This window comes from Pan troglodytes, chromosome 2, assembly GCF_028858775.2.
Source record: "Pan troglodytes isolate AG18354 chromosome 2, NHGRI_mPanTro3-v2.0_pri, whole genome shotgun sequence".
Classification (NCBI taxonomy): Eukaryota; Metazoa; Chordata; class Mammalia; order Primates; family Hominidae; genus Pan; species Pan troglodytes.
In genome coordinates, this window is record NC_086015.1 from 142172984 (window position 1) to 142185073 (window position 12090).

A 12090-nucleotide genomic window follows, 5' to 3' on the forward strand; every position below is an offset into this window, starting at 1 on the left:
TTTGGCCCCCCAACATGCCTGGGAGGGGATTTCTGTTAGGATCCCACTAGATTTTTTTTTTTTTTTTGGCTCTGAGGGCTTTGTAGCAGGATGCTTGCAAACTTCAAACTATATCTGCCTTCTGGGAGGAGGAAGCTTCTACAACGTAAGTGGGTTTACTTGAGATTGACTATCTCCCAAGGACTGCCTTTAGCACCACCCCCTGGTTGGTAGAAGTTGTCATTCATGCATTTGAGTGAACATATGTATCCAGGGCACCTCCTCTTTATACGCCCTGTGCTAGGCGTGAGGATTTGGAGAAGGGGAAGGTCTTGTTCTTGCCCTTGGGGAGGTACAGTTTAGTGGGGAGTTGGATAAGTAAACAGACAAAAGCAGTTTACTTTGATAAATACTGTGATGGGGGAAGGTTGAGGCTGTGGAAACATGGGAAGTCTTCCTGGAGGAGGTGATACTGGGGCTGTGTCCTGAGGGATGCGTAAGAGCCAAAGAAGGTGTGGGGAAGGCATTCCAGTAAGAGGAAGCATGTGTGTGAAGGCCCAGACCTGAGGTTCCTTCCCTCATAGGGAGAGCACCTGTGGCTGGGGTTGGCAGTACCCAGTGTAGGAGAGGTGTGTCAGGCAGCGGGTCATGAGCTCGGACAGGCTGACAAGGTCTATATCACTGAGGGCCTAGGGTGCCTCCTTGAGGGGCTTGGACTTTATCTTGAGAACATGAGGGGTGTAAAATGGGAGTGAAAGAGAGGTTTTATATGTTAAGAAGATGAAGGTGGCTGCAGTGTGGAGGATGGAGGGAGGGTGCTAAACCTGAAGCAGAGTCCAGGTGAGAGAAGATGGGCCTGCACTAAGGAAGGGGCAGGCAGATGGAGACAAGGGTCCACCTGGAGAGACATTTAGGAGATGGGATCTATGAGTCTTGACGGCTGATTAGGTGTGAGGGTGAGGGAGGATTGAGCACCTCCCAGTTTTCTGACTTGGTCTACTAGGCATAGGTTGTGGCTACCCTGAGACAAGGAAGGCTTGAGGCACAGGTTTCTTGGGAACATGATGATCTCTGTGTGGAACACATTGCATTTGAGTGCCTGAGGGACATCCAGGGGGAAATGTCTTGGAGGCAGTTGGACATGCGGGTCTGGACTCAGGAGGGAGGTTTGGGAGTTCTTAGTCTACAGATGAGACAAGATGAAGTCACTCAAGGAGGGTGTGGAGAGACAGAGAGGAGGAGAACATTAAAGAAAAGAGATACGTAGAGTTGGGGGAAACTAAAATGATGGAGCAGGAGTAGCTGAAGAAGCAGAGGTGGCCAAGTGTGTAGTGCCACGGAAGCCTTGGGAAGATAGTGGTTAGGGTCCACTCAGAACCCTCTCCAAGACCCACCTTCTCTGGCTTCGCAGGAGTTGGGTGCTTTGCCCCCCTATGTGGTGATTGGTACAGAGAGACTCCGTCTCTGTGATGGTGAAAATTTAGGTGATACACTGTAGACTAGTTGCTTGTCAAAGATGGGAGTCTACTTATGTGCTTTAAATGCTCTTAGTTATAATTATTCTTACTAGTTGTCAGTTACTTTACAAACATTATCTCATTCAACCTTCAAACAACTCTTTTCAGATAGATATTATTTTCTCACTTTACAAATGAGGAAATTGTGGCTCAGAGAGGTTAAGTGTCTTGCCCAAGACTACATAGCTAGTTAGAGCTGGAGCTGGGATGTGGAGTCAAGTATTCTTGCTTTACATGCCTCAAGTTTTGTTTGTTTGTTTTTTTTAAATGCCTTATGCATTTTTTCTTTAGTGCACATTCAGCAGTGGCTGCCTCCTGCATTGGCATCTGGGCCTGGCCTGCTTGCCCACATCCTCCAAGCCTCCAGGCCATGGGGACTTCAGAAGAGGCCTGTATCCCAGATTAGCCCCAAAGACAACATGCTCCTTAAGAAGAAAGAGGAGGCCCAGGCACAGCCAAGGCCTGTGATGGGAAGGGCTTCCCGGGAATCAGTGGGGAACTTCCTCCTGGGAAAGCCATGAGAGGGGCAGTTCCTCTCCTGGGCCAGGCGTCAGGGAGTCAGGGCCCCAGCTGTTCCTGCCCAGCCGCCTGCAGCCCTGAGCACCCACCGGAGACAGGAGGCCCTGCCTGCTCACTGCCCATTGTCCCAGCACCACAGTGCCGCTTCCCATGCGCCTCCTGTTTACACAGGAAGCCCTGCTCTGGGATGCCACCTCCCTCTCCTGACGGCTGGCCCCAAGCTTGAATTCCTCACAGGCAGCTTCAGTGAGCGAGGGCTAGAGTAAGTTATCACTGCTCAGTGACTTTAAAAATTAGTAAAGCAGAGTGGGTAAAAGCATGGTCTTGCAGTGTGACTGCCTTGGATCTGAACTTGGCCACTCATTAACTGAAGCACTTTGGGTATTCATGCCAATGGTATGAACGCAGATTCCTCCTCTGTAAGATGAGGAGTATTATGCCTACCTATCTCACAGGTTTTTTGTAAGGATAAACAAAATATGGAAGTAAAGTGCTTGGAACATAGTATATGCTCAATAAATTACACATCTCACAGTTGTTATTTACCTCTTATGTTTAGTTGCACCCAATTTTAGCTGCACTCCAAATGCTGGTGATAGTTTAAACTATGACCTCCAAATTCTGTGACACTCCTCCCCTTGAGAGGCGGGGCCAATGCCCTCTTCCCTTGAATCTGGGTGGGCTTATAACTACCTTGACCAATGTGGTACAACAGGAGTGACACTGTATTAATTCCAGACTTTGTTTTGGTTGCTAGAACATTTATACTTGGAGCCTGGAGCCACCGTATAAGAATCTAACTACTCAAATTTGGCAGGCAATGAGGATTGTTCTTCTTGAAGCATGACCAGAGGGGTGGGAGTAGTTTTTTCCAGTTCAATAAAATTTGTTGAATGGGATTTTGAAATAGTAGGCTGAATGCAAACTGGAATTCCCTCCCTTACCAACAAAAGATGGCAAAAATTAAAAAGATAAAATAATAAGCACAAAGTTGCACTTAAATTATGAAGGAATATTCTTGTTAGAACGGAAATGGTGAAACGTTCCTGAAATAAATAAGTAAATGGAACGTGACAGCCATAAGCTGAAGGGCTTCTGAGTTGCATGCCCAAAACATGTGCAGAATTGTCTCAGAAGAGGCATACACAATCAAGAATCACCAATCAATAAACATTTGTCAAGCACTTATGTGCTAAGCCTTTGTCACTATTATCTGTATATTTTTACAGTCAATGCTTGTTTAGAGTTACTCAGATGTTTGCTCACTCATTCCTTCCTTCAGAGTTCAATTTCCTTCTTACTGCAGTACAGCGTTCATAGTGCTTTCTTCAAAGGTCTGTGAGTAGTAAGTCTTTGATTAAAATTTTTAAATTTCATTCTTCCTCTTCACTGATAATATCGCAGAGTATAGAGCACTGAAGTTGACAGTTATTTTTCCTCAGCATGCTGGAAGATACTTGGAATATCCCATTATTTTCTAGCTCTGTGGTCACTATTGAGAAGTCTGTGGTAAGTCTAATTTTTCCTTTGTAGGTGATGTAGCTCTTGTCTCTAGTGGATTTTAAGATTTTGTTTTGATATTCTGCAATTTTACTATGATGTGTCTAGGCATGGAATTATTTATATTTAATCTGCTTGGGGATTGGATTATTCTTCCTTGGGAGGATTTATCTTTTTCACTGTTATTGAAAATTCTTTTTTTCCCCAATAAGCCTTTTGCACTCATAAATTGAAAATTCTTGATGGTTTTATCTTTTAGTATTACCACTTTCTAATTCTGTTTGCTCCTTCCTATTACAAATTTGATGACCCTTATTATTTCCTCTTCCATTTCTCTTATCTTTCATATTTCCCATTGCTTTATCTTTCTGTGCATGCTTATGGATGATTTCCTTATATATATTTTCTAATTCATGAATTCTCTTTTTAGCTCCATCTAATCACGATTTTATCTATTCATTAACATTATAATTGTGATGACTACATATTTTTTCATTTCCAGAGTTTTATTTGGTTTTTAAAAAAACCTGCCTAGTGTTTCATTATGATTTCTATTTCTTCTCTCTTTTTTTTTTTTTGAGACAGAGTCTTTCTCTATCACTCAGGCTGGAGTGCAGTGGTGCGATCTCAGCTTACTGCAACCTCCACTTCCGAAGTTCAAGTGATTCTTGTGCCTCAGCTTCCCAAGTAACTGGGATTACAGGTGTGCACCACCATGCCTGGTTAATTTTTGTATTTTTAGTAGAGATGGGGTTTCGCCATGTTGACAAGGCTGGTCTCAAACTCCTGGTCTCAAGTGATCTGTCTGCCTCAGCCTCCTGAAGTCCTGAGATTACAGGCGTGAGCCACTGTGCCCAGCCCTCTTTTTCCCTTTAATCATTTTAAACATATGTATTTTATAGTCTTTCAGAATGTTCAACTATCAGAAACTCTTGCATTGTCCTTTCTCTTGTTTGTTGTGTCTGCAAACTCTTGTTCATGACAAACTTTTCTTGAAACAGTTTGTGATTTTCTTTTTTGAGACAGAGTCTCACTCTGTCGCCCAGGCTGGAGTGCAGTGGTGCAATCTTGGCTCACTGAAAGCTCCGCCTCCCCCGGGTTCACACCATTCTCCTGCCTCAGCCTCCCAAGTAGCTGGGACTACAGGAGCCCGCCACCACGCTCAGCTAATTTTTTGTATTTTTAGTAGAGATAGGGTTTCACCGTGTTAGCCAGGATGGCCTCGATCTCCTGACCTCGTGATCCACCTGCCTTGGATTCCCAAAGTGCTGGGATTACAGGCGTAAGCCACCATGCCTGGCTCAGTTTGCCATTTTCATTGATGATTTCTTTCCCTGTGAGAATGTCGTGCTGCCCGAATTGTAAGAATGGCCCTACAGAGAGGTTTTATTTGGTTTTACCAGGTGCCCTGGAGTTTTAACCAGCCTGGGATCTGTTTTTTGTTTATTTGTTAATTTTTTGAGTAGAGATTACTGTACAATGTGGATGGTATAACTCCAACTCCAAACCATCCCCTGGTGCAAACTTAGTGCTTCTCATGGGAGACCAGGAAAAGACAAGTCCTATTGTTATGTCTCTGCACTGATGGGGAAGTTTTTCTAGTCCTTTTAAGGGTGCAGCCTTTCAAAAGTCCTGACTTTATGCAGAATTCTTACTCTTACCTTACCCTGAGTGATCCTAACACCTGTATCTTGTTCCTGTGGAAAGGTTAGAACTGAAGCTTCTCATCTTTAGTGGGTATTTTCCAATTTATAACCTCCCTATCCCCATCTAGGGTTTCTTCTGTGCCAGCTCATGTGCCACTCTTCTGGTTTTCATTTCCCTCCACTTCTAGTATCTAGGAAATGGAAAAAAAAAGAACATTTTTATTAGTTATTTTATAATCTAGAATTTTTATAAATTTGTAATGGGAGACTCTTTTTGTTTAAAAAAAAGAGCTTCAGGTCGCAATGAACCTTTCTAAACCTTTTGCATATGTTCTCTCATATTATTCTCATGAGAACCCCACAACACAAACATTTTTAAATCAACTTCCTTTCATGCATTTAGATATTGAAGCTTGGCAAGTTTAAATCTTGTCCCAGATGAGATAGGGAGGAAATGGCCTTGTCCAGATTTGAATCCAGGTTTCTCTGATTCCACTTAATGTAGCATTTAGGAAATTATTGATAACAGCATCCCCACACCTTTTCTTTTAAAAAATTTCAGACATTACATTTCTAACCACCCAGATTCTAATTATCATTTTGCCATATTTTCTTTATTATATAACTATCCATTTACCCATCCTTCTATTTATTTGTCTATCTTGTTTTGTGATGTATTTCAATATAAGTTGCAGATGGTAGTCTACTATACTCCTAAACAGTTTAGTGTCCATATCATTAACTACAGTTAAATATTTCTTTAAAGTTTCTTTCCCTGGGTACAAATGAATTAATCTCAACTCTACCATTCCGTGAGTTTTGACTAAAGCATACACCTGTGTAATGTAAATCTCTGTCAAGGTATAGAATATTGTCATCTCTGCAGGCAGTTTGCTCCTGTCCCCTCCTGGGCAATCCCTGCACCTGCTCAGAAGCAACCACTCTTTTGATACACACACACACACACACACACACACACACACACACACACACACACACTATATACATACTGCCGGGCGCAGTGGCTCACACCTGTAATCCCAGCACTTTGGGAGGCCGAGGCTGGCTGATCACAAGGTCAGGAGATCGAGACCATCCTGGCTAACACGGTGAAACCCCGTCTCTACTAAAAATACAAAAAATTAGCCAGGCGTGGTGGCGGGCACCTGTAGTCCCAGCTACTCGGGAGGTTGAGGCAGGAGGATGGCGTGAACTCGGGAGGCGGAGCTTGCAGTGAGCCGAGATCACGCCACTGCACTCCAGCCTGGGCGATAGAGCGAGACTCCGTCTCAAAAAAAAAACACACATACATATATAATATATAATATATAAACATATATATAATATATGTATGTATGTAATATATATGTATATATAAATATATATATAATATTATATATATGAATTTTTGAAATGGAATCTCTCTCTGTCACACAGGCTGGAGTGCAGTGGTGCGATCTCGGCTCGCTGCAACCTCCGCCTTCTGAGTTCAAGCAGTGGCATGATCTCGGCTCACTGCAACTTCCGCCTTCTGGGTTCAAGCGATTCTCCTGCCTCAGTCAGCCTCCTGAGTAGCTGGGATTACAGGCATGCACCACCATGCCCAGCTAATTTTTGTATTTTTAGTAGAGACGAGGTTTCACCATGTTGGCCAGACTGGTCTTGAACTCCTGACCTCAGGTGATCCACCTGCCTCGGCCTCCCGAAATACTGGGATTACAGGTGTGAGCCACTGTGCCTGGTCACTCTTTTGATATTTTCCCCCATAGACTAGTTTTGCCTATTCTAGAAATTCATATAGATAGATTTTTGCCAGGTATACTCTCTTGGATATGGTTTCTTTCTTTCAGCATAATGATTTTGAGATTAATTCATGTTGTGTGTGTATCTGTAGTTTGTTTTTATTGCTAAGTGGTATTCCATTGTTGGGCTATAACACAGTTAGTTTATCCATTCTCCTATTGTTAGATGCCTGAGTTGTATTCAGTTTTTTGATACATATTACTAATTAAAGCTACTATAAACATTTTTATAAAGAACATTAATAGTTTTTATTACATTGGAACGAAGAGAGTAGCACAGCAGCCAGATTGCAGTTAGTTGAGGGATTTGAGAAAGTGCAGAGAGCGAACACAGACAAGTTTCTTAAGATGACTAGATGAAAAGTGGGGAGAGAAAGAGTAGTAGCTGGAGGGGTGTTTAGGGATTTTATATATGCATATATATAACATATACATATAATATACATATTTAATGAGAATAAACTGGACATGTTTATGGAAGGAGAGGGAGAGGAGGGAGGGGACAAGAATCTTGGCCTCTGTGGGCAGCCTATGGCTGCCCTCCCCTTGGACCTGTGTCTCAGACCCTGGCAGAACCTGAGGTCCCTGCGGCTGCTCCCTTGTTTCTACTGGCAGAGTCCTGGTCCTGAATCGTTTCCTCTGCCAGTTTGATGTCTAGGTTGGGATTAGCCATTCTGACAATAGAAGAGAGAGCAGAATTCTTTCTTCGCTCTCTGCTCAGGCTGTTGATGCTCTAGAGAGGACAGCAAACATCCACTGTGAGAGATGGGGTTGTGGCTTCCCCTGGGTGGTGGGTAAGAACCTGCTCAGAATAATTGGGCCACCACTCATGGTGATGATTACATGGACCTCACCATGGGAGAAGCTCTGAGAATCCTTTCAGGGTTAAGGAAATTGACTTGGGAAACTGGCTAGTTACTCCCTTGAGGGCAGCAGTTGCTGGTTTGAGCTGTTAGGCCAGAGATCATTTGCTGACAAACATGTACAGAAAGTCAGGAGCAGAGGCCAGCCCATGGATTTGCTGCTGTCCAAGTTTGGTTCTTAAAATTATTTGTTGAATCAATGAAAGTCTGATGTTTAAAATAATTTGGGCTTGATTGGGTGCAGGCAGGCAGAATTGACCTGCGAATCCTTGTGAGTCTTCTTTTTTAAGAGACAGGTTCTTACTCTGTACCCCATGCTGGAGTGCAGTGGTGCAATCTCGAAATCCTGGGCTCAAGCAATCCTCCCATCTCAGCCTCCCAAGTAGCTAGGACTACAGGTGTGTACCACTATGTCCAGATAATTTTACTTATTTTTTTGTAGAGATGGGGTCTTGCTATGTTGCCCAGGCTGGTCTTGAACTCTCAGCCTCAAACATTCCTCCTGCCTTGGCTTCCTAAAGCATTGGGATTACAGGTGTGAGCCACAGTGCCTAGCCTGATTATCTTCTAACTATCCCTTTCTAAGTGAGGTCAGGCTTGTTATGCAGTGCCTTTCTGACTAGGCTCTCAATAAGGATTTTTGTTGCTTTAAAACTCTTTATTTATTGATTTATATTACATACACATATTTTCCTTTTAAAAATTAACTTTTCTGATATAATTTTCATACAATAAAATGTTCCTGTTTTAAGTTTACATTTCAGCAAGGTTTGACACATTTAAACACCCATGTGATGAACACCTTGCTCAAGATAGAACACTTTCATCACCCCCGAAAGTTCTTTTTTTTTTGAGATGGAGTCTTGCTCTGTTGCCCAGGCTGGAGTGCAGTGGCGCGATCTCGGCTCACTGCAAGCTCCACCTCCTGGGTTCACGCCTTTCTCCTGCCTCAGCCTCCCGAGTAGCTGGGACTACAGGCGCCCGCCACCATGCCACGTCCTAGTCAGTCCCTCACTCTACTTCAGCCCCAGAAAACCACTGATTTGCTTTCTGTCACTATAGATTAGATTTGTCTTTCTAGAATTTCACATGAGTGGAATTGTCCTGTATGTTGTCTTTGGTATCTGGCTTCTTTTGCACAGCACAGTATTCTGTATATTCATCCATGTTGTTGAGCACATCCATAGTTCATTCCTGTTGATTTTCAGGTAGTATTCCATTGGATACATATATCCAATGTACTGAATGGGTAATATCGACACATGGTTCAAAATTTTAAAAATACATGAGTCTTGCCCACCTCATTTCCTAGCCACTTTGTTTTTCCTCACAAGCATCATATATTATCAGCTTCTTGTGATTCCTTCTGTGCAGTTTGAATTAGATATGTATGTTGGATCTTCCTCCAGTACTTCAGAAAATATATCTAATTTTGCATGTGTTTCAATATAATCCTAGAAGTGGACTTGCTGGATTAAAGGATTAATGAACATGTGATTTTGGCAGATATTGCCTAATTGCCCCCCTTAGAGGTAAAACAGGTCTCCCCAACTGAAAATTATTTTTTTTTGAAAAATTTCAAAATAGAGAAAAGTTGAAAGGATAGGATAATGAACACTTCCATAATATAGTCTTTTGATGGTGATGAAAGTTGACTGTTTTGGAGAGGATAGAGACATTTAAGTCTGCGGAAAAAGGTAAACCAGTAAAATAGTCACTTTGCACACACAAGGTTTTCAACTCCACGCTGAAACTCCAGTGAACCTGCTTTCAGTCACATGGTCTGAAAGCATGGGACCTGTTGCTGTCATTTGCCTCTTAGCACACAGATGGGGTTTGGGGTTTAGGATATTTGTGTTCAGAGCAGCTTATTGAGTTCCTGACCTGTGCTGAACAGGGCAAAGACTCTAGCCCTGGATGTGGGTCTGAGGAGGAGCTCAGCCCTTGGGTGCCCTGATGCTCTCAGGGGGAGTGACTAGATTGGCATGGACACGAGGTATGTGTGTGCGTGTGTGTGTGTGTGAGTGTGTGTGTGTATGTGTGAGAACAATCCATTTCCAAATAACAGCTGGTGTGGGCTTTGAAATATGCCAACCTGATGCTCTTTTCCAGTGGTTTCTTGAGGGGACAGCAAACTCCTTATCTTGGCCTATAAAGCCTAAGTAGTCTGTCCCTGCAGCCTTTTCTGAGGAGCTCTCCCTGGTTCCTGCACTCTAGCCACACGGGTGTTTCAGCTCCTGTCATTCTCCTTCCTCCCTCAGGCTGTTCTCTGCAACTGGAAACACTCCCTCATGCCGACCCCACCTTCAGCACCCTGGCTTCAGGACTCAACTCAAACGACACTTACCTGGGAGGCCTTCCCTGAGCCCCACATGGGAAGGAGCTTTCTGGCATAGTTCTCCTACAGTGTTTGCATGATTTTTACTTATATATTTCTCTGATTTCACCCTTTGTGTCTGTTTCTCCTCTTACCCCATAAATGTCATACGAGCAAGAATCCTATCTGTTTTGTGCACTGTTATATCCTGTGTTCTAACAGAGATTGACACATAGTAGGTGCTCAATTAATGTTTGTGAAGTTAATGCATGAGGCATTTTGACAGCAAAAGCATGTACCTTGTAGTCAGAATTGGGAGTGAATTCTCTTTCTGCCTTTTAGAAAGTTACCTAACCTCTTTAAGCTGCAGTTTCCCCATCTGAAAAACGGGTATAATAATACTGCCTCCTGGAGCTGCTGCGTGCATATGGAAAGTGCTGGGCAAAAAGCAGGTGCCTGAGCCCTGGTAACTATCAGGGTATCATTTCTGATGTGAAGCCAGTGGACACACTTGTTCATGGACAGCTTGTGCTGCTAGTGACTGGTGACAGCTGGCCTCACTGTCTGGGGTCAGGCTGGGCCAGTGTTCCCCTGCCCCAGGAGGTAAGGGTGACGCTGGAGCTGGCGGTTGAGGAGGTCATTGTGCCATTTTGGCAGCTGCCACCAAAACCTTGAAGGGAAGACAGCCCTGGAGCACCTCCAGTCACTGACCTCTGCCAGGGTAGTGGAAGGAAGCAGCGGGGAGCCATGGGAACAGGGGAGGGCAGGGAGCCAGGTGGTCCCGGGAAACCGCAGTCTCGGCTGGCGGGCAGGAAGGGAGCTGATGAGAATGTCAGGGCTCTGGAGGGGATAGGGTTTCTGCCGCCTCCAGCTGCCCTAAGCTGTCTCTGCTGTTTTCCAGAGGGACCCAATTACCACCCTCTTTTGGAGCTAGGGCCAGCAGAGATCCCAAGGAGATAGGAGGTGGCTCCCAGCAGGGCAGGAGGGGCCTTTAAAGCTCTCTCAACCATACACCTGTTCTTGATCATCTGGGATTTGGGGGAAATATTAGGACTTCTGAACATGGTCCCTCAGGTCTTCATGGAACCTCAGGCTTTCAAAGTGTTCTCATAAGTGCCAACTCATTTCATCTTTTTCACAGCTTGGGAGTTGCTGGGATAGGTTTTATTGGCTTCTTTGCATAGTGACCCTGCCATCCAGAGACAGGAGAATCCAGCTGGCTACAGTCACCAGGTGAGTAAGTAATCCAGGACTCCTGTTTCTATATAGCCTCTTCCTCGTACCACTTGATCAACCAATCAACATACAACAAGGCTCTTGCCCTTGCCACAGGCCCCACCATGCCTTGTTGTATCCCACCAAGCTTTTTCATTTTTTCTTTTCTTTTTTTTTTTTTTTTTTGAGACAAGGTCTCTCTCTGTCACCCAGGCTGGAGTACACTGGCACAATCATAGCTCACGGTAACCTTAAATGCCTGAGATCAAGAGATCTTCCTGCCTCAGCCTCCTGAATAGCTAGGCCTACAGGTGTGCACCACCACACCCAACTAATTTTTATTTTAAATGTTTTGTAGAGATGAGGATCTTGCTATGTTGCCCAGGCTGGTCTTGAACTCCTTGAGCTCAAGCTATTCTCTCTCCCACCTTGGCCTCCCAAAGTGCTGGAATGCAGGCTTGAGCTACCACACCCAGCCCACCCCACCAAGCTATCATCCTTCGTTTACATTACCTGCTTGGCTTTTGAAGGTATTTGAGTAGCAGCCCCCATCGAGCATGCTGCATGTGCCCAGCTTTGTCTTGGGTGTTGTGGAGGGCACAGGGGAAGATGGAGTGTTCTCTGCCCCCAGGTGTGGATGGCCAGACATGCCTGCCGAGAGAGCAACCCGCAATGCTGGGTCCACCATCGAGAGGCCATGTGATGCCAGGCCTGAGGCTGCTGAGTGGGGAC